Here is a 5,742-nt window from a genome sequence, read left to right as displayed (position 1 = left end):
AAAAAAAAAAAAAAAAAAAAAAAAAAAAAAAAAACAAACCACTAATTGTTGGGTCCAGGAAGACCAGAAGCCAAATGAGATAAATAGAAAGAAATCAGTGCTCAGATGCATTATAGTGAGGCTGTCAAACACAAAACATCAGGGAAATTCCCTATAATAAATCAAAGGAAAGCAGTTTACTAATACAGAATGACATTTAGGCAGATGCTTGTTTCTCAACAATAAAAGTGAAACTATTAAAATAGCAGCATAATATCTTCAGTTGCTTAAATAAGAAATAATAGGTTAATATTATCCATCTTATTTGAACTATCTTTCAATACCAAGGGGAAATTAAAACACATTAATACAAGGCCAAAACATTTAGAAGAGGAACTTATAAATGATTGATTTCGGGAAGAAGAAAAAATAAGCTAATATTAAATGTGGCAAAAAAAGTAGCTAGTCAAGAAAGTGATCAACATGTGGGTAAATCTAAACAAACATTGATTGTACCAATAATGATTATAAAGGAATAGCTGTATTTATACCATATAATACAGACTTTCAGAATTATTAGAAATAGGAGGGTCATGAATTATTAGTAAAAATTAGTAAAAATTCAAAGCATCAGGAATATATTGCAATTCTGAAATTGCATGCACTTAATGGCATAACTTCAAAATGAAAATAAAATCTCCCCATTTGGTGGTGATTTTAATATATAGCTTACGGTAATTGCAGACCAACTACAGAAAAAAAAATTGTCAATAGAGAAATGGATTTTTTCAGGAACATCTGTGGGAATATATGAAGCACTGCATCCCCAAATTGGAGAACACACATGCCTTTCATGTACATATTAAAAAGCAAAAACAAGAAGGAGGTCATATAATTTGTGCATTGGTAATATCAAATAATTCATTTCATACAGGAAATATTTTCCGACAAAAATGAAACTAAGTAAAAATATAACTTAATTAAGTACCAAAAATATAACAACAAAAACCACAAGAATATTACCAAAAATGGAAATTTAATCTCATTGGTGAAAGAAAAACAATTCTGGAAATTAAAAAATACCAAATTAATTATTCTTTGCACTGAATAATATTATAATGCTACTATAAAAATCAATCAGCTAAATGCCTAAATTTTAAAAAGTAAGCAAGAACAGGGAAAAAAAAAAAAACCTCATATGAAAGTAGAGGAAATAATGAAACAAGACAAAACCAGAGGGGGAAACAAACCATAAGAGACTCTTAATCTTAGGAAACAAACTGAGGGTTCCTGGAGGGGAGGGGGGTTGGGGGATGGGGTGGCTGGGTGATGGACACTGGGGAGGGTATGTGTTGTGGTGAGCCCTGAGTGTTCTATAAGACTGATGAATCACCGACCTGTACTACTGAAACAAATAATACATGTTAATTACAATAAATAAATAAAATAAAACTCAAAAAATAAATAAAATAAAAATAAAATAAAAATCAATGATATTAAAACCTATCTAGACAATGAATGAAACCCAAAATTAGCTTGTTCAGGAACATAATCAAACCGATAAAATTATTTGGCAAGACTGATCCCAGCTGAGAGAGAGAGAAATGAAACAAATAATACCAAAAATGAAGAGGGAGATAGAACAATACATAAAGTGGGGATGGATTAAAAAGTAACTCCGTATTTGGACAAATATCATGGCAATAAATGTTGACACTTCTGTGAAATGCATAACTTAGAGAAAAAACTTAAAAGCAGCTAAAAATTTCGGGGCGCCTGGGTGGCTCAGTTGGTTGGGCGACTGCCTTCGGCTCAGGTCATGATCTTGGAGTCCCGCATCGGGCTCCCTGCTGGGCGGGGAGTCTGCTTCTCCCTCTGACCCTCCTCCCTCTCATTCTCTCTGTCTCAAATAAATAAATAAAACCTTTAAAAAAAAAAAAAGCAGCTAAAAATTTCAAATGTAATTTAAGAAAAGGATAATTTGAATAGTCTTCCATCAATTAAAATATATGGTCACTTGTTAGATATTTTCCCACAAAGGAAAGCATCAGGCCAAGGCAGATACTCTACCCAGCATTTATGAACCAGGTGATGTTATCTTCCACAAACTTTTCCAGACAATAAGAAAGGGGAAAGTATTTTATGCCTCATATACCATGATAACAAACCCAGGAAATTACAAGAAAGAAAATTACAGGTTTATACCCTCCTCAACATAAAGGCAAAAATCCAAAACAAACATTAAAAAAATCAAATCCAGCTATGGGACTCCTGGGTGGCTCTGACTCTGGATTTCAGCTCAGGTCACGATCTCGGGGTCCTGAGATGCAGACCCACGTCAGACTCTGCTGGGTGTTGAGCCTGCTTGAGATTCTCTCTTTCCCTCTGCCCCTCCACCCCCAAAAAATCAAATCCAGCGAAATAACAAATTGTGTTTTAGTCTAGAAATGAAAAGGTAGTTCAATTTCAGAAAAAAACTACTTATATAATTTTTCATGTTACATGGCAGTGCAAGATGTGGGCATGATATGAGGTGTGAGGAGGTGTGCCAGGCCTCAGCATCCAGGTGTGTCCCTCTACTTAAGGCCACAGATACTTATATGTCAGGTAGCTCTCTTCTATAGCGACTGTCCCTTAGGTTTCTGTAACAGTTCATTCCCCTCGTCCCTTCCATTTAGGCCTATGCTGAGGAGTAACTCCCTGAAGGTTCTGAGACCCTGGGTGCTTTGCCCTCCTCTTTTCTCTGCCTATGACTTTGAAATTATTTGTTATTAAGTTAATAATGTTAAGTTACTATTTATTGCGTTACTTTCAATTACCCTTATTTAGTTGTTACATCTGTTTCCCACTACTACTTTGACATAACCCTTCAGAAACTATTTGGCATTATTCAAAAAAATTAAGATGATTAACCCCATAGATGTTAGAATTCATTCCTGTGTATCATTCCAGCATATTAATACCATAAATAGGTTATGTGTGTGCCTGAGGACTTCTCCACTTCAGCCCTCAAGGGGAAAGGGAAGGGCTAGCAGAATGCAGCTAGAACCCATGGGCTAGTCACCTTCTCCTGTGAGCATATCCAACTGTTTACTCTAGTATGACAGATGGATATGCGTGTTTTACTCCATGGAGAATTTGAGGAATTTCTTCCCTAGAGAAACTTTTCACATGTGGTAAGAGGAGACTGATAGAGCAATATTCACAGCAGCATTGCTTGTAATGGCTACAAATTTCAAATAACCTGAAGGTCTATCAACAGATTAAAAAAATAATCTCCTATAATCTGATACTTTACAACAGTGATAATGAATGATATAGAGAATGAACCTATGGAGCATGTTACATAAACCGACATGGATAAATCTTATGTCATTTTGAGAAAAAAAAAAAAAAGGTTTAAAAATATATACAGTGACTCTATAGTTATATAATTCAAACACAAGTAATACTAACCAATATTTTGTTAAAATACACATAAAAATGGACAAATTATAAAGAGAAGCAAAGGAATAATGGGTACACAGTTCAGGAAGAGGATAGTGATTACTTCTAGGTCAATACAGAGAAATGCAATCTGGCAAAGGTGACTTCAGGTTATTGTAATGTTCTGTTCTTCAAGCTGAGTGGTGGGTGCATGAATGTCCATTTTTTTCCTTTGCTCAACATTTACTTTGAAGATTCTCTTATTTTTCATATGTTCATCTTATTATAAAGCATATGCACGTTTTGAATATAAAAGATTCTATTAAGAGCTGAATGGATACTACTTTTGAGGAGTTCAATATATGTAGCTTAGAAATAAAAATAATAATATAGATAATTTTTATAGATACTTTGTTTTGAGCAGAAATAACCCTAAAGGGATATAAAATTCTGGACAAAGTCAAGTACTAAAATCATATACTGATTCATATTTTACCCTTTGCACCTTTTAGTACCATTCAAAATATAATTGGCATAATTAATGAACAGTCCAATAGGAGAAACAGTTCCAGCAGTAAAAGGAAATTGTTTTGTGCACTCCTCTGCAGATTCTGAAAGCTCTATAAAAGTACTGCTTGCAGAGAGAAGAGGAGAGGATGAATGACCCTTGGTTTTACCTAATGTTTGCACTTGATTGCTTTATAAAAATTATGCCCTTGAGTAAGGCTTAAGGTAGTCATAAAATTGTAACCAAGGCCAAGGAATTCTAAAATTAAAACATAATCCATTCCAGAAGCATAATTACATTAGTGACAAACCATACGTACATAAATCAGTACTGGAAGTGGCTTCCAAAGACTGATTAAAAGAAATTCTGCTTATAAGGATGTTCTCCTACTTCAACATGGTACTTGGCAGAGGTTTCTCATCTCTGCCATTGAAGATAACAATCTGCTTCACCTTCAGGTAAGGAAGTGCTCATCTAGCCAATACCTGCCCCTTGGAGATGGGGGACTTGGGAAAGACAAAACAGAAAGCAAATGGAGGGAACTGTAACTGCCGTATCTTGAGGAAGGAAACTACTCACTCATCTTGGCTATTAAACTTCAATTGATACACATTTTCCGAGGTAAAATAGAATCATTGTCCCCCTCCCACTCTTATGGAACTTCAATGTTTAAGAATCCATTATTATCAATGAATATCATTCTTATCAATGCTTCTTTCTTTTGAGAAATAATGACTCCCATTACTGCCATTTTTTGTCTCATGTCTTTTTGTTGTGGGATTTTAACAACTTATTTAACCTCTCTTTTACAGGAATTTTACGGTGGCAAAGAACTGGAAATCATTCCATCTCTCTCAAATAAAACCTGTGGACAGATTGAAAGGATTGAAAAGGGAGATGTTATTATAAAGATATACATCTCATGTGATTCAATGAGTATTTAAAAGTACTCAGACAACCTAAGTGTCTGTAGACGGATAGATAAAGAAAATGTGGTATATACAGTTGACCTTTGAACAATGTGAGGGTTAGGGGCACCAACCCCACCCCACAATGAAAAATCTGCATATCTTTTGACTCCTCAAAAACTTAACTAATAGCCTAGCCTACTAGAGACCAGAACTCTTACCAATAACATAGCCAATTAACACATTTTTTATGTTATATGTATTATATACTGTGTTCTTACAATAAATAAGTTAGAGAAAAAAAGTTACGAAAACCATAAAAAGGAGAAAATACATTTACAGTACTGTACTACAAGATACCTGACTGTACGGACTCACACAGTTCAAACTCATATTGTTCAAGAGTCAGCTATATATATACAAAGGAGTATTATTCAGCCTTAAAAAATAAGGAAATCTTGCCATTTGCAACAATATGGATGGACTTTGAGGGCATTATGCTAAGTGAAATAAACCAGACAGAGAAGGATACCATATGGTGCCACTTATATGTGGAGTCTTTAAAAAAAAAAAAAGAAAGAAAATCAAACTCACAGAAACAGAATAGGAAAATGATTGTCAGGGGCTGGGTAAAATAAGAAGAGGCTGGTAAAAGGATACAAACTTTCAGTTATAAGGTTTGAGGATCTTATAACATGGTGACTATAACTGATTATACTGTACTGTATAATTAAAATTTTCCAAGGGAGTAGAACTTAAATATTCTCACCAATCAATCAATCTGTAGGTGATAGATATGTTCATTAACTCGATGAGGGCAATCTTGTCACAGCATATACATATATCAAATCATCACATTGTACACTTTAAATATCTTACAATTTTGTCAATCATACATCAATTATTTAAAGAAATAAACAA

The 5,742-nt window shown here is 34.2% G+C and overlaps 1 long non-coding RNA gene across 1 annotated transcript in view; it reads left to right on the top strand.

The window, feature by feature from the left end:
* LOC118009865 overlaps positions 1-5,253 on the top strand; it is a 12,419-nt gene extending 7,166 nt beyond the window's left edge. The window contains exons 2-3 of the long non-coding RNA XR_004679045.1: positions 4,372-4,534; positions 4,726-5,253. This is a non-coding gene — a long non-coding RNA (uncharacterized LOC118009865). The remainder of the gene's footprint in view (positions 1-4,371; positions 4,535-4,725) is intronic.
* Positions 5,254-5,742: the final 489 nt, after the last annotated feature.

This window comes from Mirounga leonina, unplaced genomic scaffold (genome assembly GCF_011800145.1).
Source record: "Mirounga leonina isolate KUSES-001 unplaced genomic scaffold, KU_Mleo_1.0 Mir_128, whole genome shotgun sequence".
In the NCBI taxonomy this organism is placed as follows: Eukaryota; Metazoa; Chordata; class Mammalia; order Carnivora; family Phocidae; genus Mirounga; species Mirounga leonina.
This window is presented reverse-complemented; position numbering and strand designations above follow the sequence as displayed.